General features: G+C 44.6%; 1 protein-coding gene across 1 annotated transcript in view; it reads left to right on the top strand.

The window, feature by feature from the left end:
* Window positions 1–3651: 3651 nt before the first annotated feature.
* The window catches only part of UNC5D (unc-5 netrin receptor D), a 120960-nt gene continuing 101138 nt past the window's right edge, over window positions 3652–23473 (top strand). The window contains exon 1 of the mRNA XM_065040881.1: window positions 3652–3895. The gene's annotated coding sequence lies outside the window, so the exon portion shown is untranslated. The remainder of the gene's footprint in view (window positions 3896–23473) is intronic.

Genomic DNA, 23473 nt, shown 5'->3' with positions numbered 1-23473 from the left:
CTGTCAATTTTTAAAAAGTCGGACACAAGACACCTTTATATTTAGTAATGTAGCATCGTAATTCCCGTGTGATGCATCCTCCTGGTGGTTTTCTGCCTTAAAAATGCATTTCAACATTCATCGTTCCTCTGAACTCAGGAACGAGGAGAGTGGAGTTGGGGTGGTGAATGACTCCCTGGTAACCAGCACGGCGGACATCACGCAACCATTTCTTTCTAAAACTCCACATTTAATATTCTTCACTTAAATCCTCTTCTGTTTGTCTAGTATGAGCTCAGACACATAAAACAAATTAATTAAATCTTTCATTGACACCATGATGAAATCTTAATGCCATTGCTTGATGCATCCTTTTATCTTTTTGTTTAGAATCTGATGCAGCGAAATGTCCCAATTTTGTTTTTCATGGAAGGAATGAGGAAGGCCACCAGAACATGGCTGGTATTGTAGGATAATACTTCAGTGAAATCCAGGTCATCTCAGTTCCAGACCTTTCTGTTAGTCACTGAATTCTGTATTTCATGCATGTGTTATTTTCATTGTGCCTTTTACACTTTCTGTGGCATGGTCAGAGGAAGCAGGCGTAGAGATCCACGTCCATACGGCAATGCAAAACTATTATGGTGAAATAACAACAAACTAGAACTAGCATCTAGTATTAGTTCAGTAAATTGTGAGCAGTAAATAATGTCAATCAAACAGCCTTTACACCAGGATAACGTCTGTGCCAGGGAGTGTATTAATCATGCCGCAACTATTAAAGAACAGAGTGGTGCAGGGACTTTGTGCCGGGGCTGTTGGTGAGGGGATGAGACCCCAGCCGTGCTGGAGCTTGGGCAGCGCGTTGCGCTGAGGAACCCGACGGCCCCTCCGCGAGCCCTCCCTCCCGGCACCCACAGCCGGGGTCCCGCGCCTTCCCCAGCCTTATTGTCCACATCGCACCACACGCCGCTTTAAAATAATACCTGTATATTTTACGCTCTGCTTCAGAACGCTGTTAGCTGTCAGAGACTCTTTTCAAATGTTTTATTCATGTGTCGCTTGACTGTTCATTTGCTAAGGGTTTACAAATGCCTCATCAATTATTAACAGGCCTGATACCTACTTGTTTTTTCATTGCTGTAGCTTTTTTTTTTAAGATGATGTTGGGGGCTGGAAGAGAACACTACAAATTTAAGAAAGCAGAGATTAAAATAGGAATTAAATAATTTACATCCACTTACTGCTATTATTTCAGCCAAGTTAATTTTTAAAGGAAAACAATTATACTAGAGTCAATTGACTTGTTTGCAATGGTGCAGAACACCTATGTTCTCTCCCGATGCGTATGCGGTTTGCAGGAGATCAGCTCGTGTGCTCTCCAGAAACAGGATACACACGGGACTGAAACAGCACCCAAGAACGTGTTTAACCCTTTCCAGCAACCTGCAGTGAATTCCAGCGCTGTGCCAAGGGGTGGGTCTAAGGGATGAAGGTCCCATCAATTTAGTAATAAATGTGCAAGAAGAGGTGTGTTCTGGCCTCTTTATGGGTATGGATTTTAATGCCTAAAAAGGAGAAGGTGTCTAATGAAATGTCTTTCTTTCACACTCGTGTCTATTTGAGAAACATCTATTGCTTTTCTATTGGTACAGAACACGAACAGCTATACTGGCAAAATTAAGGCTTAAGTGAATGCTGACATGCTTACCAGCGCCTAGTCCTACATATTCATGGCAGATAAAACTAACAGCAGAGGCAATGCAGGCCACTGATGAACGAGGTGGGTGCCCTGGTGACAGAAGATGCAGAGAAGGCAGAGTTACTGAATGCTTCTCGGTCTCTGTCTGCTCTGCCGGGGGCTGTTCTGAGGATCCCGTACTGCTGAGGCCCAGAGGAAGGCAGGACAGTGGAGGAGTTTGCCTGGGTTGATGAGGACTGGGTTAGGGAGCAGTTGGGCAATCTGGACACCCATAAATCCATGGGTCCGGATGGGATGCACCCGTGGGTGCTGAGGGAGCTGGCTGAGGTCATTGCTGGACCGCTCTCCATCATCTTTGCCAAGTCTTGGGAAACGGGAGAGGTGCCTGAGGACTGGAGGACAGCAAATGGCACTGCAGGCTTCAAAAAGGGCAAGAAGGAGGACCTGGGGAACTCTAGACCGGTCAGCCTCACCTCCATCCCTGGGAAATGGATGGAACGACTTCTCCTTGGTGCTGTGATTCTGTGATATTCCCCAGATAAAAAGGCAAGAGTAAGTGATTGCTTCCTTTTGTTTTCTAGAAGGTGACAAAATAACAAACATTTGCCATTTTTATTAGTGGTTTATTAATACATTTATAAACTATTTATTAACTGCTGTTTCCAAAAGGAGAAGAGTGTTTCTTTCTTCTTCAAAGAATAAACTCGAAAGTAGATTTTGCCGAACTAACTGAAAGCTCAGAGTGCTGGAACAGCAGCCTTCCCACAAACGCCTTCGCAGTTGCTCTGTTCTCTTGTCCCTTTGAAAATTGCTCGGGAAATCTGCAGCTCTGGGTGCTGAGAGCCTTGTTTTGCTGTACAAATCAATACATGGCATTTCTTTCTACAAAGCCCTTTGTAGCTCGGGCAGTTGTCTTGATGGGCTCTGCCTCGCTCCCAGGAAGCGCACGATCAATTATCTAATCTCAGGAAAACAAGGCGCGGGAGCAAGCGCCCGCCGTACGCCTCGCGCCAAGGACGGCGGGAAAATCCAGCTGTCCTTAGGAAAACATCAGCCCGTTCTTAAATTTAACGGTGGGCTTTCAAGGGGAATGGGATGTTAAACATAAGGGTGGTTGAATGGACTGTTGTGTGCATGAAGGGTGAGGTTATCGCTGCTGAAGTGTGGAGGCAGGGGGAGCTACAGCTTGAGTTCCTTCACACCTGCAGTTCCAGAACCTTCCACCACGGCCACCGCCACGGAGAATTTACTCTGGTGTTGTCTGCGTATTATCAAATAAAGGCTTAATTCCATAATTATTTTGTAAGAGACAAAAATAAAACACCCAGCGCTTTTAATTCTAAACTATTTTTGCAGCTAAATGGAACTGAGTTTAATTTTTTCGCTCTGAGAAATGAGACAGGCGGTTGGTTTTGAGTCGGGGTTGTGATCTCACAAAATGAATACGTTTCTATGGAAGAGGAACACAGAGGCAGCTAAAGGCCTGACAAAGAGCAGCCTCGCCAGGGTGCAAAATGTGCACCTCGCGTTGTGTGAGAAGCTCCAGGCTGGTCCTTAGTGCAGGGTAATAACAGTCATGGAGACCTGTACAACAGCCCGACCTTGATGGGTTTTCCTTTACCCCTTGACTATTAAGGTCTAAGTGGATAAGTGACCTTTGTGAGTTGACTTGGAGGATCCAGATCTGGCCTCTGTTGGGGAGACATCCAGACCACACCAGCTACGGTCTAAGATAAGCTGACGTTAATTACTTTTCTTGTTAGCAATTTCTGAAATGATGACATCTCAAGGGTGAAATATAGCAGCCAATTAATAGAACTTAATTTACACAGTGTCATTGTGGTACCTCCACTAATTTTCCATGGGCTGTTTTGAAAAGGATGTTGCTGTTGAGGTTGCAGAGCAGCACATTTGTTTCACATGGATGGTGGCAAATTCCAAGACTGACTGACATCCTTCTCTACGGTTTTCTAGCGCTGGTTTCTGCGAGCGCCATAGTCACCGGTGAACATGGAGATGACATCTCTGACTCCAGCTAGTAAAGATTTATTTGGCTTGATTGCAGATGACTACAAATGGCAAGGAGGCTGAATACTGGGACCAGGGACAGAACAGCGTGGTCCCAATGAGCGACCTGACGGATGTGACACAAGAAAAGCCACCTTGGTTTCTACTTGCACGCTGCCGCAACTGCGATGAGACTGCACTTTGCAGGTAAGGCTTGTCAGGTCATCTGTGGTAACTCCAGGCTGGTGATGTTCCCATATTCTGAAATGAAAGTCAACATGAGGTTTGATTGCATTAAAGTCGTGTTACAAACAGCTCTTTTCCGTACACATAGCACATCCCTTTCACCGATGTTGCAAAATACTTCATGGAGAATGTATTCATAAGAACAAATTTCCTCTTCTGCTGACATATTCTCTAGAGAAGACATTAAATACCTGAAACTATTAGACATGTTTCTGTTTACAAGAAAAAAAACATTGTATATGAAAAGCCAAAGAAACATACCAGACAGCTTATGAATCCTAATGCAAAGTGCTCTTTTTTGGGACTGCTTCCTTGCTGTACTCGAATGGCTGGTGTTAATATGTGCTCTTAAAAAAAGAGTTCCGAGTGGCTGTTGCTTTGATAGCACTTTGCCCAGTCTGGAACTTTATCTAAAGCAGAATAACACAGAAGTTTAATAAGACTCTCACAAGGTCACAAGAGAAATCGGCTTTTCTACATGGAGACTTATAGGTCTTACAGGACTATACTTCTTCCTCGAAGTTGTTTCTTGTCAAATGGAAGAACCTCAGGAACATTTTCAGGTACCCACTTTTAGATTAGAAGAGTTGTTGAATACAGGAGAAACAAGGGATATTAAGAAAACGCAGCTGGTTTCATCTACTATAAATGTGCCTATGGGCTGTGTAGCCACCAATGTGCTTTTTTATTGATATTATTCTTTCTTGTTTGCCTGCTTTCTTTTTCTCCATTGCTATAGCCCATCTTCATTGGCAAAATCAATCTTTCCTGTCCTCCTGGTTTTTATTAAAACCATTGTTGCCTTTTGTTGTGTGTCCAGAATTGATCCCTTGTGCTCAGGAAAGGTTGGGTGGAAGGAGGGCCATAAATAGAGTAAATCACAGCCCAAAGAGCGTGCTGTTTAGCAGGCTGGGTTAGTGCAGTAAAGGGCAGGCTGGCAGGTGTCACACGAGTGTTCTCAGCGCCCAGAGGGGCAATTCCAGCACAACGGGCCGGGGTGACCGGGGGGTCACCTGCGCGCGCTTCTCTTGATGGATCGCAGGAACTGTCTCTTGTACTGATCTCAGCTACATCCACGCCGCCTGGGGTGTTCTGACAGGCCTTTTCTTCTCTCAGTAATGGACTCTGCCTCCTGTTCAGTATCTTTTTCAAGCCGGTTACAGAAAATCCCCTGTGATCTATTGCACAGAGCTGGCAATGCAAAGAATTGTGCCCATGGTGCAGCACTTCATTCTTCGCTCTCTCCCGAGCAGTTGACCCTTTTGCAGCATTGGCAGTCGGATTAATGTACACAATATGCACTTTGCAGATAATGCTATTGACTGGATCTTCACCTATTGAGGAAAAGGAATCCAGGAGGGTAAATGGGATTTCTGGTGACTGGGAGGAATGTGATGAACTGCCTGAGGTAATGTCCGCTGGAGTGAGCGGAATGGTCCTGCCTAATGCCATTGGACATGGGAGCTGGTCTGTTAGGACCAGAGCTCAGAAACTCAGTATATTTTAGTAACAGCATAAATGATGGGATGAAAAGGGTAAATTCACATGTTGGTTATATCAGCATGACGCTGAAATACTGTACGAGGTCTTTCTAGCAGCGATTGTTAATATGTTAGAGTTAGACCACTGAATCCATACCAAAACATCATAAACAACTAACAAAAGAAATCAGAGGGCTTTAATACTAGAAAGCTGTTGTCCTTCTGTACACAAATATGCGCCCACACGTACACAATCCGGTGACTTTACAGCCACAATGTTGGAACTGGCATTGCTCCAAATCTGGAGGATGTTCTTTAGAACTTAACCCCTTGGCTTAACTACACTGATAAGAAACGGCATTTGGTTTTGGCCCAGCAATTTCAAGGAGCTCTACGCCCACTGATCTGTGGCACCGAGCACACAGGGTATCTTCGGAGTGAGAGGAATTATAGAGGCGTGAAGAGACACAGTTCAACTGCTCTTCAGATATTTCATTTCTGCAAAACTGGTGCAGTCAGAGCTCCACACCAATTAAAAATAAGTGCATTACAAAGAAAAATCAGCTGTGAGAACACAGACTAATTGGACTGGAAGGGGAAAAATAATAAAGTGGATACATATTTTGAGAAGTGCTCACAATAAATAAAAAGGAGAGACACTTTGCAGCCTCTCCATTTTTGCTTTATATAGAGTGATGCTCAGGGCAGGGTGATTCATGGGATGAAATAGAGGATCTGAGCAGATAATAGTTTGCCAATTCCCTGAGCTGCTTGCAGGACACAGAAGGTTGTCCAATTAATCCCTCTTGTTTGGATTAATCATGCCAGCCTGTTCAATAGAAGAAGCAGCGACCAAACAAGAGCAGAAGAAATGCCTCGCAGGAGAGATTTCACTCAGAAAAGGACATTGAATTAAATCAGTATCCTGAATTAATGCAATAATATTTGCAATTCAACAAACATCCCTCTCATAATCATGTTCAATCTCTATCACATGTTGATTAAAATAAATCAGATCCAATAAGCTTGCGGACTTTGATACCGTAGGTGTCACCCGCAATGATCCCCCGTATTTCAGGCAGGCTTTGTGCCGCTCCCCTGCTCACAGCTCCGGCCCCGCACGCCTCCCATGTTTGCTGCTGCTTCCTTCCTACCTTTCCCATCAGTGCTTTTTCAATTTCTTTCATGCTGGTCCCTTTCCCTAAGACACAGCAGAGAATGAAGTGAGAATGGCCCTTCCATGGTAGATCCTGATAGCTGCATGACCTCATCTATTAATGCATCTTCTGAACACATGGAGGGGATTCAGCTACCACATAAGTAAGGGCAGAATAAGACGGGACACCCTTGTGTTTGTTCTGTCAGCGTTGAGCACAGGACGTTCACACCACATGTCAGCACAGAGCGTAAAGCTGGCCCAGGGTCAGAACCAGGCGTGTGGTCAGAAATGGATAAAGTCGAGGGTACTCAGCCCTGTGTGAAAATGAAGGTGCTGCAGAAACCTGAGCTCAAGGGCATTGCCTTGTGAAACAGAAAGAAAAGATTCTAGGGAAGTGCTGTAATTAATTTTAAGTGCTTTTGCCCACATCCTTATCCCTCGTTTCCTTCCTTGTGGATGCACAGAGATTTGTATCACTTCATTTGTGTCATTCTTGCTGCATTTGGTCTGAAGGCTCGAGGGGAGATTCAAGAGAAGAATAAAGTCCCGGCCAAGCAGGGGCTGAATGTTCCCTGAGGAGGACTTGTCTTTTTATTGGCAGAGCTCATATTGATAAGAGAGAGGTGCGATTCTCACGTTTAATGAAATTCCTGTAACCTGCGGCATTCATTTAACATCTGCTGGGTAGTGAAGATGCACTGAAGGTTATTCTGTGCCCTGTGTTTGGTTAAGAGGACCTGTTACCACCCTCCTCTGTGTGGCAGAAGGTCAGAGTCGGTGCCCGTGCGGACAGGCAGCCCCGGGCCCCCGGGCGAGCCGTTTCCCCCACCTGGATCGCCTTTTGCGCGGTCCCACAAGCCGTCCCACCGCCCGCTGTCAGGGGCCGCTGTCCTGGAGAAATAAATCAAGGCTGACAAACTGTAGTTTAGCAATAACAAGCACCCTGGGTTGGAACCGCGTGATTGGCAACCGTGATAAATTTCTGTAATTACTATTGACTCTGGGCAGACTTTAAATGCTTTAACGTATTGCTAGAGCAGGGGAGTTCTGATTAGTTTAAAAAGATGTATTGCACATAACTTTCAAATGCTGGTGGACTCTTTTGCTGTCTTAAGACAGGTAATGGGATCCTGCTGAAGATAACAGTGACAGAGCTTGTAACTCCTGTGATCCTTTTGCCTGAAAAACTCCCCTCCCCTGGTGACAGAAATGATTGCTCTGGCTGTGATCTTGCTAGCCTGTCGGTAACTTTCCATCACCACAATTACTCATCTCTCTTTTGCCTGTACATGCGTTGTTATTGCTGCTTTGTGCTGTAGCAGATGAGAGGTTGCTGTGAAGAGATGCCTGGCTGGGTTTTGCTTCTGGGGGCTTTTAATGACAATGGGGGTTCAGTAAATACATGCACAGACACGCTGAGGTGAAGGTTGTGCAGGTCTGATTTGGAGCTGTCTGTGTTGTGATTTCTATTTCCTCACACTGTTCTCATTGTAAGTCTTGGTTTGTTTTCCCGGCTGCCCATGCTGTCTCTTTCTCGGTGTGCGATGCCTATTCACATCTCTCTGCCGAGAGCACTTCTCTCTTTGCTTCCCCCCTCGCAAATGATCACAAAGACCATGGTCTGTCATATAACCCGTCCCTCATACTCTTCCCCGGTCTATCAAACTAAGGTTAAATGTGGGAAAAGGTTTTCAGTCATGTGGGAAAAGCACACCTGACATGTTTTTGGTTCGATATGCAAAGAACTGTACCATGTATATTTGCTACCGCTCTGCTGATAATGGAGTTTGAGATGATGATTCTAGTCATGTTGTACCTCTGAAGACACATCTTCACCGCAGAGTTCTCTTCAGGGCGACCTCGCCTTCAGCCCCTTGCCTTGTATCCTCCTTTCCCCTTCTCCTCCTCGTCTTCCTGAGCCTTCAGCCATCATTGCACCGGTACCTTTCACCGGTGCCTCTACACCCAGACCGTCAGGACAGGCATTCTAAAGCTGCCATCCAAAAAAACCCAAAACCAAACCCCAGAAACAAAGCCCACACCAGTACGAGGACACAGCTGCCTGCTTGAACACTGGTTGAAACTGCAGTTTGTGAAGTTTAAGGCTGTGAACTATTAACATTCTACTCAAGAGCTGTCTAGAGGATGTCGAGCGCTCCTTAGGTCTGTGCAGTTCTCGAGCAGGAGGGTAGGTTTCACAAAATGTCAACAGAGAAGAAAGGTGTTCTCTACATATCAGCAGAGAAAAACAAGCTTATGTAACCATAATGTTTTCTGCAGGAAGAAAATACAAGAGGCCAAAAAGCAGGTATGCTAGAAGCAAAGTTATGTTTCAAAAAACGCTACTGAAATATAGATATTTCTGGCCATTCTTTTGAAATTCTACTGACCCTTGAGAATAATCTCAAGTCGTACTCCCTTTATGTCCCAGTCACCATGCAGTGCAGCAGTAAATTGAGTCCTGTTCCTACAAGTCCTGATTGAAAGAGACATGTATTCTTTTAACTGCCCACCTCTGAGCACCTGCAGCAGGAATAATACGAAATTAAGCTTACGGTCTTAGCATAATTATGGTATAGAACCTACATAAATATTGCATTAGGCTTATTGATCTGGAAATTATTATTTGACCACAGCTAAGCTTTTAGAGTGTGTCTACAACCATTTCTTTTGCCGCCATAAGAGGAATATGTCTGAATCGTAGTGTCACTGTTATATCTAGTCTCTAAGAATGACTCAAACCAAGAAGTTTCTACATTCCGGACCATAATTCTACTATTTGTATTCCTGTAAGCATTACAGCTCTGTTCTTTCAGTACATTTTAGTATATGTTAAGAAAAAGTTCTCATGCTGAAGCGCTTGCAAGGGCGAGGAGTGAGAGGTTAGAAGAAGAGGAGAAAAGAAGGAGTAGAAAGAAGAAACGTTACAATTCTCGTTTTACAGATGGGTATAACAGAGGTGCAAAGATTTCAGATGAGGAAGATGCAGTTAGAGAACTGTTGTAATCCGGTGTGGGGACATGAAGGTTTGCTTGATTCGGAACTTCCATGTAAAGCTACAGCCACAGAATCTATTTCCTCCCTGACGTAAGTCGTGTCCTATAGTAACTGGGGGAGCAGTGAGCGAGATTCCCGTTCCACACCCAGAGCTGGTCGTTTACTTGCAAACCTGACATCCGATTATACCTGCCCGTAGTATTATTTTATCTTACACAGTTATAAAAGCAATAAATAGTCATTAAGTTATGAAGTACACAGATTATATCTGTTGCTCTTCTTTCTTTCATAAATACATATATGTGTGTGATGGAATTGTGTAACTCCAAGCTGATTCTGTCAGTTTATTATGAAATGTACCCTGTGTGTCCCTGTGGTGGAACAGTTGTAGATGTATAAGAGGTACTTTCTGCATTCCTATTTACACTGGAGATGGTTTGAGCAACGCTGGGACAGCGTGTAGGCTGGTAACGGGCTGTACGGGAGATACAAGGCATGGCAGGACCGGGGGTTTGTTGTTAACAGCGCATCTGGAACATGCTGTGACTGCAAAGGAATTACGTGTCCATTTTGGAACATAGCAGTGAGAAAACAAAGGAGTCTCTATGTAAACACAAACTTGTTGCTTTGCAGTATAGCACCGAATTCTTTCAAAAGCACCAATTACTTTAAATAAAATGCACTTCAGCTGCCACTTTCCAAAAAAGTTTGTTCTTGTTGATTGTGATCACCTGTCTATGCCCTGAGACTCCTGAAGGTGGCTGAAAACTGACTGAAACCACATTATGCATGTTCCCAAAGGCTAAAGAGTGTTCTTTTCCGAGTCTTGGCAGCGGTCCCTACTGGAACCAGCCAGGTGGGCAGGCAGAGCTAATTGGCAGGAGAGCAGGTGAATGACATAATTGGCTGCAGCGTGTCATTATCTCGGTGCACAGCGCTAGCGAACGCGGCTCAGCGGGGCCGGACGCGGCGTCCTGGCAGCGGGTGCTTTACCAGCGCCGCTCGCTCCTGGTGCTCAGCCCTGGCACGGCTGCGGGAACGAGCTCTGCCAGAACGCGTCGGATACAGAAAATGCACTGCCGTGCAAAGCGGAGCACAAGGATCGTGAAACTGAAGCCAGAACTCAGTGTAGCCTTGCTCAATAGAGCAAATCAAAGAGGGACACTGTGCCTTGGTGAAATTCCCATACCCAGAGTCGCAAGGTCTGTTTCTGTCCCAAAGAAGCGTCAGTCTCAGGCGGTACCTCCACATCAGCTTGCTAAGTGAGAATAGTTACCATGACTTCTCACTGTTTAGCAATCAGGAAGATATGAATTACAGAAAGGCTGTTGGGTTTGGAAACGTTCACATCAGAGAGGCTGCAAACTCATTTTGCTGTGGTTTGTTGTGCATCTTAGTTTGATCAGGTGTGGTTTTAAAAATGCGGAGTTGTTCTACAGTCCAGCTGCACTTCCATGTCTGTGTGTACGTCCTGGATGAAACCTCCTCCTCTGAATCCACAATAAGGATCCAATAAATTCAGCAGACAAGAATATTTCACACAGTCCCTGTTATAATCAGCTCTGGAGAGAGACTTGTAGGTAACAAATTACCTGCACAATCTTTAACCCCAATTACCAACTACTTGTGCTCATCCATAATTGTCTTTCTTGAAAACTCTTTCTTCCTGAGGAAGTAAATGATGAATTAAAGTTGTGTCTGTGTGTGGACAGCTGCAAGTGGATGCATTGTCTGAAGGTTCCAGTGTCCTAAACCACAGGTATTAGCGGTCTGATCAGGCACCAGGCGTGGTGGGAAGCACTGAGTGGTGCTGGTGGGGACAGAATGGGGAGAGCTCAGGCCTGATGGGCTCCTTGGGTTTGTCCCCCCCGGTAAATCTGTGTGTGGGAGAAGCACAGTAGGCGTGCAGTCTGAGTGGAGATTTTATATATGTAATTTCATCTCATGAAATGATGATGGCTGCACTAAAGACATCCAGATGATCTATGGAACTATGGCTTCAAATATAATAAAACAGAAAACTGAGTGGAAGTGTATGGATTTTAGCACACACAAAAGCAAGTGGTTTTGTGATTGATAGCTCTCTTGCAGGCATTGAACTGAATTGCTGGTAGCTTGGCAGTGAATGAGCCCAGCCTACTTAAGAGGTAGCATTTAATATTGCTAATTTTCCTCTTCTGATCTGTTTGCAGAAAGCCTGCAGTGCGAAAAACAACGCAGAACTGTTTTCTAATCTCTGAATTGATTGCATGAGCAGGGAATCAGAAAGGTCTGCGTGTTCCTTCGGGTTTGTTTGATGTTCCGGTTGTGTCCTGCTCTGCGGGCAGGGCGGCGCGGCTGCGGTTCCCGGAGCCAGGACCTCTGTGTCTCCACCGCCTCCAGAACTGCCCCCTCTCACCCGGAGCTGCTTTTCTTGTTGTTCGAGCATTCTTTATGACCCATTGAAAAGCCTGGTGGTGCTGGGACGGGCAGCATTGCTGCTGAGCGCAGCGTGCCCATCCGTTTGCCAGGGGAACAGAGTGCCGGCTAACTCCACGTTTGCAAAGGAGTTCAGGAAATCTTCTTAAAACTCAGAGCATCTGTTGCAGCGTTAGTGGTGTTTTCTCAGTTAATATAAAAGGTGTCTGCAGCTCAGAGAAACCCAAACATTGAGATTATTGCACACTTTATTGGCCTCTCCTGAGCTCTGAAACTTGAAATTCATCTGCCTCTAACCTTTCTCACCCGAGCTGGTTGCATACATAAGTAAGGAGCAAGCTGAAATTACCAGGAGCTGTTAAGGAATGAATTGACTTGCTTTCTTCTTTCAAAACCAATATTAAAATATATGAGGCACAATTGTCAAACTAAGAAATTGCAGGATGATTCATAGGGAATGAATGGCCAGCCTGCTGGTCTTTCCGCTCCCTTACATTACTGATTTTTAATGCTCTTTGAAAGGGAAGACGTTTGCTCGCCGGCTCTGAGAAGACAGCCGCTCTGCGCACACGGCAGATAACGCCCATCACCGCAGCACGCGCGGGATCGAGGTGTTCCGGTAAACAGCTTGGAAATGAAAACACAGAGGAACTGCCTCTCCCCCTCCATCCCATTTTATCCTTCCCCTTTTCTAAAAGATACTTGTCAGGCAACACTCTGTCAGTGTCGTAGCCCAGCATCCAGGAGCAAAACATAAACCCAAATTGATTTGTACATTCAAGGGTGAATTTTCACTCCGGTTTGCTGAGCTACAGCAGTGAAGCATGTCTATTTAATTTACAACACAAAAAAGGATAAGTGCCATGCCAGCTTGGTGAACGCTGCTGGTTCTACGTAGGCTGGAGGTATCACCTAAACCGCGGCCTTGATCCTGGATTCTGCACACATGAGGACTCTGCTGCCTCCTCATGCAGCTGGGTCCAGATATTAAGTGCAAGTTCAATAAGTTTAATGTTAAAAGCATCTTCTAAATGGCATTAAAATAAATTAGGGCAGGGGATATGCAGCTGGAAGAAGGGTCGGTGCCATCCGTGCCTTTCAGACGAGGTCTGTCAGGGCACATCCAGCCTCCTAACTGCACTCGGTCGTTGCAGCCGTGCAGCCCCTCACCTGGATGTGCAGGAGGAGAAAAAGTAGGCAGAAAAGAGGCGTTTTTCAAAATGCACGTCAGAAGATAAAGTATTCCATGAAAGCACTATGTGAACAAGCTGTCTCTCCATGATGATGGTCCTTCCAAGGCCGAGGCTGCTACTTATGTTTTTGGGATAGTTTACAGCTTTTTTAGAAAATGCGATAAAGATTTAATCAAACTTTTTTGCTTATGACAAATGCATTCCATCTATTGCACAGTGTTCATTTAACTTAGTTTTCCAAAATAGTTGTCTGCTCGTATCTTTTTCATTTCCAGCTTCTGAATATCCTGCTGCTACACTGCCAGCAAGGTTTGAAATGATGCTCTCATCTGTAGACTTTGATGGCTGAAGTCTTGCAACGTTATTTACTTCTCATGCATTCTTGCCACCTTAAAACCACATAGAACTAAGCGTGCCCATGGACTATGTAGGTCAGCCAGGTCATGGTGGTGTCAGCCTGGGCACCAAAAATGTCCGATACCAAGCAGAATGAGTCAGGTACATTTGCCCACGATTTCTTCTCGAGGGGGGAAGGAGACTTGCTGGAGCAGATCTGCCCTTGCTGTCTGTCCAGCAGCTCTCGGCTCAAACACGGAGCAGGCGAGCAGAATTCAATCTGCTTTATGCAGATGAGTCAATCTCTTCTGTGTTACTGTGACTGGAACCATCAGTGCAAACTAATCGCAACTCCCACCGTTCTTCTGAAGCTTAAGTCTGTTTATTAAAACACTTTATATTTCTTTGTGTCATCAGTATGTAGATCCTTTCCTGGTGTTTTGCTTGCAGTATGCGTCCCTGTAGAACCAGAGTTGGTGATGTTTCTTCACGTCATTGTTCTTTATCCTGTCGGGTTTTGACAAGATAAACAATTTGTTTACCGCTTTGGAAAGCTGAAGAGGTGCTTGTCAAATATGTTTTTTAATTATTTTTTCAATTGCTGTCACCTTTCAATGTGGGTTTAAGATGTTCTGTGATTGGACTTTGTAACCAAGCCAAGAAAAAAGTGACTCAGAATAACCTGAAGACACTAAAAATAAGAAACCTGCGTAAGATATTGCTATAATTTCCAAATACCCTATAGAGGCTAATTGTTTTGTCCTTTTTTTGCCGATAAGTTTGTAATGAAATTACTCTGAAAGCTATTTCTTATATTAACAAGAAACGATAATCATCCTGTGCGTTCCTACAGCATCCTGCAGTAAACAAGCTTCAATCATTAAGGTGCAGGAGGAGTGCACCACTCGTCCACGCCGGGGAAGGCTCATGGTTTAAAAGAAAAGAGTCAGGATTCCACTGTGTGGGAACCTTCAGGCTTTGCTTTGGTCAGTTCTGCGGCTGGATGTGAGTATTGCCAGGAGACCCTTCCTTGGGCTGACCACGCACCGCAAGGCATTCCCAGAGAAGCCAGCTTTGTTCCGAGTGAAGTTCCTCCCCCGAGCTTTGCCCACGGCAGCTCCTTGTGCTGCGTTCCTGTGGCCCCCGCAGCCCGGGCACGGCTCGGGCTGGCTGCAGCTCCGCTCTAGGGCTGGCACGTCGGAGCCTGAAATTACTGCTGCTCACGAGCATCACTCACAGCTAAACTGTTTGCCTGGTGGCGCGGAGGCTGATTGTCTGACTGCCTGAATTATATTCAAATAACATCGTCCCATTTCTCGGGGGACCCATTGGTGCACTCACAAGCTCTTTAGGGCTTTGGCCAGGCTTAATAGAAGAGGATGGATTTGAACTGGCATCTTCTGCAGTGAGGCTGGTGTTGTAGATGCCAAATTAAAACTAAACCCTTCTCCTGTGCAAAACTCACACAGAACTTAACTGAGAACAAATATGCTGTAACAAAATAGGAAGGACTAGAGAGTTATTCCTTAGCAATAGAATTTTCTACCTGCATTTATAATATGTTTATAACAAGATTCTTCAGAAGCATGAAATCCACAGAAGTGCCAGGTCTCTTCAAGTGGAAACCTCATTAGGAACTTTTATGAAAACATGATTGCAATAGGAAGTGAGGCAGGAGAGATGAGGGAAGAGCAGCACTGTAAGGACGGGGAAAAGCAGGAAAAGATGGCAGAAATAGAATCACGGAATCCCAGAATGTCAGGGGTTGAAGGGACCTGGCAAGCTCATGCAGTGCAATCCCCCCATGGAGCAGATGAGGTTACACAGGAAGGTGTCCAGGCGGGTTGGAATGTCTGCAGAGGAGACTCCACAACCCCCCTGGGCAGCCTGGGCCAGGCTCTGCCACCCTCACCAGGAACAAGTTTCTTCTCAAATTTCAGTGGAACCTTTTGTGTTCCAGTTTGAACCCATTACCCCTTGTCCTATCACTGGTTGTCACCGAGAAGAGCCTGGCTCCATCCTCCTGACACTCCCCCTTTCCATACTGATCCCCATGAATGAGTCCCCCCTCAGTCTCCTCTTGTCCAGCTCCAGAGCCCCAGCTCCCTCAGCCTTTCCTCACACGGGAGATGCTCCACTCCCTTCAGCATCTTTGTTGCCCTGCGCTGGACTCTCTGCAGCAGTTCCCTGTCCTGCTGGAACTGAGGGGCCACAACTGGACACAATATTCCAGATGTGGTCTCCCCAGGGCAGAGCAGAGGGGCAGGAGAACCTCTCTGACCTACTGACCACCCCCTTCTAACCCACCCCAGGTACCATTGGCTTCCTGGCCACAAGGGCCCAGTGCTGGCTCATGGTCACCCTGCTGTCCCCAGGACCCCCAGGTCCCTTTCCCCTACACTGCTCTCTAACAGCTCATTCCCCAACTTACACTGGAACCTGGGGTTGTTCCTGCCCAGATTCAAGACTCTACACTTGCCCTTGTTCTATTTCATTACATTTTCCTGCCCAGCTCTCCAGCCTGTCCAGGTCTCTGATGGCAGCACAGCTTCCAGTGTCACCACTGCTCCCAGCTTGGTGTCACCACTAAACTTGCAGATAGTGCACTCTATCGAATTTCCTCCGTTCTTTAAACAAAAGCAGTTTGTTCAGACAAAAAATAAATGCTTAGTTCAGGCTGGGGAAGTCTGAGTGCTAAATTACTACGGTGAAATGGAAGAGTTGTTTCATGGAGAAATACTGGTTTCTCTGTCATAATATAGTTTCTTTAATGTTAGAAGAAAGCTATTTTTTCTGCGGCTGGTTTCCATTGTTACATGTCAGCTTCAATCCTACCAAATTATATGGGACTTTTACCATGAGGGTTGTTTTGTTTTTCTTATTTGCTTCTCTCTCTGCAAGTTACAGCAGCAACATGATACTAAAAGTAAGAATCTGACTGTTGTTGCCTTGTATCTTCTGTTTTTATCTTCATCAGCACAGAGTACATGTACACATGCCTTGCCCTCTAATTTTTCCTTGAGAACCTTATCATCAGCTTAGAATGGCAATGTTTCATACCTGATGTTCATGTTTTCTGTTCTATAGGCTGGCAATTGGGAAATGGAGCCAAATGTCCTGGGTCGCTGTGACACCGGGTGAGCCAGTTATGTTCGTTAGGGATTTCTTCCTTATGTGTATGGGAACATATACGTTTTCCTCTCATCAGTTGCCTGTCATGTCTGCTTAGATCACAAACTCCTTGAAGCCAGATATTGCACCATATTAGGTGTTTATGTCACATTCGGCACATGGAATCGTGGGGTTCAGTCCAGTTCGGTGCTTCAAAATAAATGTCAGTATATCCAAGTAAAGGATTTAGGGGCGACTTGTTGCTGGTTGTCGGCAGAGCAGCACCCACTGCACTGCTGTGCACAGAGCCATCCGGCCACATCAAACCACCTTCATCAGCGTTGGAAGTTAACGTGTGCAGCCTGAAACAGGCGAAGGAGGTTTGTGCATTGTGTTGTCAGTTCAGGTGTGAAGACAAGAACAAGCGGTGCCTTAAGCCATCCCCAGTGTTTGCAAAATAAACGTCTCTGTGACCCGGGAACAGAAAAACGCCACAGAATTCTGAGGAGGTGCCAGACAGAAAAATGTGCCGGTCAGTTTGTAACCAAGGTTCCAACAGGCATGAGGCACCTTTCTTGCAGTCAGAATACAGCCTTTCATAGCTTGCTTTCTGGAAATAATATCCCAATTAGGAACGTGTCTGTGCCGCAGGGAATCGTTCCCATCGTGGAGCACCCTGCAGAGTCTCTCTCCGCCTGCTCAGAGTAATGAAGAAAACACAGGGAAAGGGCAATGGGAAACGTCTAATTTCTAATAACTTTGTGAGGCTGCTCGTAAAGCTGGAACAGGGTAAGCTAGAGGGCAGCTGCTCAGTCACTTAGTAAATAGGATTAAAAACATTCTTATGGAAAATTCTGCATTGCAATTGCAGCTGCAAAAGCTCTCGAATATCTGTGCTTTGTCAGTAAATATTGGAGGCAGAAACTGGGGGACAGATCTCACTTGGTCCTCTAGACTATCATTTTGGGTGAGTGCAGGTCAGATCCCATTGGATTCCTAAATAAATCTGGGCTCTTGACAAAATGGTGTGAGAAGCCTTGGTGAATCCATCTCCATAGCAAGAATTATCTGATGCAGCCTTAGATTTCTTAAAGGATTACTTCCCTTAATCATAACTATTTTCTGCAAGCGTTTTAATCAGCTACTAATCCTCATCTCTTCGTTCACATTAGATAATTAAATCAAGGTTATTATTTTTAAGTGTTCTCTCCGTGTGAAAATGGGTAGGAATGTCTTCCCTTTTAACTGTGTAGTTCTGGGCTATTTACTCTGTAGCAACAACAAGACTAAAATCAAAGTCTGGATCCCTCTTCAGTGATTTATATCCAGTACCATCCCACTATTTCTCAATTATTTCATAAGAGAACTTTGTGATATCGGCAGGAGTTAAATTTACATTAAATGTGCCAGTATTTCCCTACACTGCCACTCTGCTGCTGGCACTAATGCCCACTTACTGACTGCAGCAGCCACCCGTATCCAGGGTTTAAATCTATAAATGAAACATTTCTGTACTAGTAGGGAGTAGGAGGCGCCTAAGTAAACCAAAGGAATGAATTAAGCAGTACAAAAACCAACAACTGTTTCTGGCATTAATGTGCAATGTAGGAGACTCCCGAAGCATATCAAGGGAAGCTCATCAGGGAAATGCTACCAAGCCTCGACTCCTGGAATATCAGAGAGATTGTTTTGTGTGAGCCAACTGAAAGGTATTGTAATGTAATTAGTTGTTCGGAGTTGTAGGAAGCTGCTTGCTGATTCTTCATGGATTTCATTTGTAATTTGCCTCAGGAGTGTGGAAGCTGTTTCAAAATCTGTTTAGAGAGAATTCTACAGAGGTAAAGTACAAATATCCGTGTCAGGTTAAGAGCATTAGCACGGCTGAGCTGCTTGGCCGAAATGCAAACAACACAGAATTCACTTCCCTTGTGATCACTATGACCATGAGCCAGCACTGGGCCCTTGTGGCCAGGAAGCCAATGGTACCTGGGGTGGGTTAGAAGGGGGTGGTCAGTAGGTCAGAGAGGTTCTCCTGCCCCTCTGCTCTGCCCTGGGGAGACCACACCTGGAATGTTGTGTCCAGCTGTGGCCCCTCAGTTCCAGCAGGACAGGGAACTGCTGGAGAGAGTCCAGGGAGGTTGTGGAGTCTCCTTCTGTGCAGACATTCCAACCCGCCTGGACACCTTCCTGTGTAACCTCATCTGGGTGTTCCTGCTCCATGGGGGGATTGCACTGGATGGGCTTTCCAGGGCCCTTCCAACCCCTGACATTCTGGGGTTCTGGGATTTGAACACCACTCGCATTCCCCGGTCTGTCGTATGGAACTATTGGGGTCTGAATGGACATTTAGTTTGTCGTGACTTCATAGTTCAGCTGTTAACAGGTTTATCTAATTACATTCTTCATAAGGTGCACTGAGAAAAGTTACTTATTAAAATTCGATGTCCTTCCTCTTTAAATGCATGACTTATTAGAAGTTCAATTGTTCAAGGGGAAATGAAGCATTGGGAATTATATTTACTTATACAGAGAGAACTGAAGCCTTCTGAAGTCCGTGGAATTTCTTCTATTCATCTCAATGACTTTTGCATCAGACCTGTAAGATACAAGTAGAGGCAACTTCAAACCCTCTGAATTGTTTTCATGTCCAAGACGATATTTAATGGTTAGCAGTACTCACTTTGTTTTCTATTCAGCATGAAATACGCTACACAACAGCTTTGGCAAAATAATGAGATATGCACCCAGTTACCAAAAACCCGCTAGAGGCATGTTCCCATTCCTCTCTGGATATGATTAGATGCTCGCTTCCTTTTCTCCCTCTCACCAATGGACTGTTTTGAAACTCTTGCCCATTGTGTTTGTTTCTGAGACATAAGATTTTATCCTGATTGTCACATTTATAAATCGCTGTTTTTCATCCATTTTTCTTATGGAGCGATATCTGAACTGACATGCTGAGTTACGCACTGATACACGTCAAACCTTGGTGATATTTTATGAAGAGTAAAAGATAAAGCTGTCAGGGAAGTGATGTTCAGAAATACAAGCTTTATCCTGGCCAGCTTCACATGATGTCCCAGTGCAAATCTTCTGGTACTTGAGAGTATGAAGACTGATCTCTATTTTATTCACAAATCCAGAACTGAAGTGTTGTTTTCTCCCGTGATGCAGAGGAACACGAATATTGCAGGTGGCATCAGCCAGGACTGTCAGTCTGGGGTGTGTAAGGATCTTTAGATACATCTGACCTTTGGGAAATCTCCAGGTTTTCATTACATTTCTGGAATAACCGTCCTCCCCTTTTGCTCATTTCTAGAGAGACAGATAACCCCTCTCTTTCATTAATGAGCCTCCTTTTATCTGAATTATTTAAATACAAGGCAAGGTCCCTGCTCATTCTCCTGCAATATAGGCAGTCCTATACCAAGATATTAAGGACACTTCTAAATGAGATTTAATAATATAGTAGGACATTTAGCATATATTAATTAAATATCAGCAGATGGTAAGGAGAGCCCTCACTGAGAGTGAATAAGTAGAGAGAAATATAAGTGCCATGTAATTAAGCCAAACCTGCTGAAACAATGAAGGTGCAATTACTTTTTTATTAACACATTACACTTGCATGCAATGCTGAGGAATTTAATTACTACCTAACTTCAATTATGTTCAGCTCTGGAGATGGTTTAAGTAACAAAGTTCTGAGTCTGAAGATCTGCGAAGTGTAAAGGTGTTTGGATCCGTAGTTTCTTGCCAATTAAATGGCACGAGTAGCTGTGCTTTTAGCAGTCCGACGGTGTCAACACGGAAAAGAGGATTCGCAAAGCCCTGCTTTTCCATCCTGCCTCTTTTCTTTCTCCTAAACAGGTTTAGTAGTTTTGCCAGACTAAATAAGAGCAAGCTCCTTCCTAGTCCTCCAAGGAAGCGTGCCCTCAAGCTTCTGTCCCGTATGTCTCTTCAGAGCCCCTTCTTGGGTGTTGCACGTTATAATTAAATCATAAAGAGATACGTATATAACAGCGTATTAGGATTAACATTCAACATACAATCTGTAGAGATTCATAAGGACTTTGGTTTTTCCCCCATTTTAAAGGCAGCATTGGGCAAGTGGCGGCTCCTTCGGGGTCACTGCCGGGCAGCGCAGATGTGACAATAGACGGTTGTGAGTCTGATTCTCATAGCGTCATTAGGTGGGAAAATTAGCAGTTGCACTAGCTAGCTGCCGTGTGTCCCCTGGGACACGAATGCTTATATAAAAATAGACTAAAAACTCAATCCTGAGGATTTTTCAGGAAAAATGTCTACATTTGGACATTACTCTGGGGAAAAACAATATTTAGTTCTAGAAGCAGCTCCATTAAGTGACATTGGTAGAGTCCCTGCTATATTCAACCTGACATAAAATGCCAAGGAATGGACAAGAATGACATTTAAATGCATGGAATTGACAGACCTACCTCTAGGTGTGGGGTTGTTGGATTTTTTTTTCTAAATAATAATGTAAAGATACATTTGCCATCCAATTCTACCACCCTTAAGTACCTTATTTGACATTTTACCATGATGAGGGAACCTTTAACAAGGTCATTAGCACTGAAGGATTTTCTCCTGGGATTGTGGAAAGGAAAGCGGTTTATTCTAAGGAGCCGGGAAAGGAGAAGAAAATATAAATAAATAAAATAACACTGTGGTCGCTGTGAAAGGCGTAATTTGCAGAGAACATAAAGATCTCGCCTTTAACCTCCCCAGGGTCTGAGGTGTGGATGTGGCAAAGCAGCGCAGGTCAGCAGGGCCCCACTTGGTGAGTGTTAAGTGCTGTTCGAGTCTTCTGCTGCTCCTCTGCACAGGGCTCAATGTTATTCTTATTTAACAGGTGTTTTGCTAGCTAGTCTGCCCTAAGTATTCAGTGAAAGCTTTGTCTCTCTTGCCTAAGATTCATTCAGCAGGTTTACAAACTCATCAACTGAAGTACTAATATCATTGCAACTCCTTTTCTTCAGCTCTTCCTTCCTCCGAAAAGCGCTGGTGGAAACCCTTAATCCCATTTTGCAGAGGCAGATAGCGGTTTGGCTGCTGCTGCTCTTCTGTATTGGTATCACGAGTGTGAAATTGGATGCCCATGAGTTCTGCTCCCTATGGATCAAAGTCCTTTAATCCAGATGAGTGCGCAAGGTTATGTGACAAACCCCTGAGCTGGGGACCAGCCGGGTTATAACTGGGGAGTGACGGGGCCCGAGATGTCACAAGTCCAGCTAACGAGAGCGTTTGGAATAACTGGATAATGAAAACCGCTGGTAGTACATTGCGGACTATTAGCTGCAGTGCTCTAATCTTTTTCTCTCTGCAAGGTCACATAAACCTCTGAGCACTAATGTGCGTGGCCCCTTTCATCAGTGAGTTAAAAGAACTTGTCCACATATAGTTCAAAAGGAACAATACCTGGATTTACACATCTTGCCATAGCTGTACCTTAAAGAGGCACCTACACTCTTGTGTCCATTCCCTTTGACCATTCCCCACACGCCTTGCAAGGGAAAAGAGATTCTGTCTGATGAAGCTTTTTGGCAGAGCGGAACACCAAGTTCTTCAGCTATACTCAATTAGAAGTCATTTTTCCTTTTAAAAAACAATTTGTAACAGGCTAGACAAACTTACGGAAAGATATAATACCATGGTATAAAAATAGATGTAAGACCAGTAAATGGACAGCGGTGTGAATTCCGGTTTACAACCATGTGGATCCTGTGACTACTGTTGTACAGTGGTTCTGTGTATCTCAACGTGGGCAGGACCCACACCTGACAGACACTGACAGCAAAGGATGGGGGTGTGGAGATCCAGGAAATGCTCCAGAGACAGCAGTCGAGACATCTTTGTCAACTTATCACCAACGTTAAGTGCAGACCAAAGCAAATAGTTGTTTCAGCCTAATTGCCTGGATATCGTATTAATTGCACTATTTAGCGGCTTATCAATGAACACTGTGAGATATTTTAATATATTTATTTGCTACATATAACACATGAAACATTTTCTATTTAATACACAAGTATGTTGCACCTTATCTCTTGTTTCACAGGGAATTTGTTTAACTAAGACTCTGGCTGATACGAGCAGTCTCCTAAATTGAAAAATTGCAATTCATTCCCCCACAACTTTGATACAAGTCTTATCAGCAGGAGGAAGTGACAAAAACATATCTCTTCTCCAAGACAGCGTAAGGATTAGCCGAACAGCAAAAGAGACTTCATTTTGTATCTCAGAAATGAAAAGAATAGGTAGAAAGCTTTGTCCTTTATTGAAAGCGTGGATGTAGATGTAGGGTCGATGTTCCACTCGGGTTCAGCCCTCCTTATCACGAGGCTCCGTCCCCTTGCGCTGCTCCTCCGGCCACAGCTGCTGCTGTGGTTCTCAAGGGCGAAAGAAAAGGGAATGTAGAGGAACAGCTAACCAAAAAACCAGAATACTTGTTGTGTGGATCCGCACCACTGTATATTGTTAATAATGAATTACTTCAGCTCACATCTGGAGCAAGATGCTCTTCAGATGCTCATTAAGTTAAGGGAAATTTATGTGAGATCTTTATTTCCCACTTAAAATTCCAGGACTGCACTTACACTTGAGTGGAGTTGTTCTCACAGAATGGGATTGCTTTAATTCATCCAAATCTGGATCACTTTTCCTCTCTTTTAAAGGAAGGGAAAAAAAAGAACTCAAAGTGACATTTCATTAATGGTGGATCATGTCAGCTAATAAATAGTCAATGCTTCACGTGCTGTTTCTTCCTTCTGTTTAAATACCGGGACAATTTGACACTCGTGCGTGTTCGATCTTTCCTAGT

The sequence above is a fragment of the Columba livia genome, chromosome 25, assembly GCF_036013475.1.
Source record: "Columba livia isolate bColLiv1 breed racing homer chromosome 25, bColLiv1.pat.W.v2, whole genome shotgun sequence".
NCBI classification, from domain to species: Eukaryota; Metazoa; Chordata; class Aves; order Columbiformes; family Columbidae; genus Columba; species Columba livia.
The sequence above is the reverse complement of the archived record's forward strand: the minus strand, read 5'-3'. Positions and strand labels throughout refer to the sequence as shown.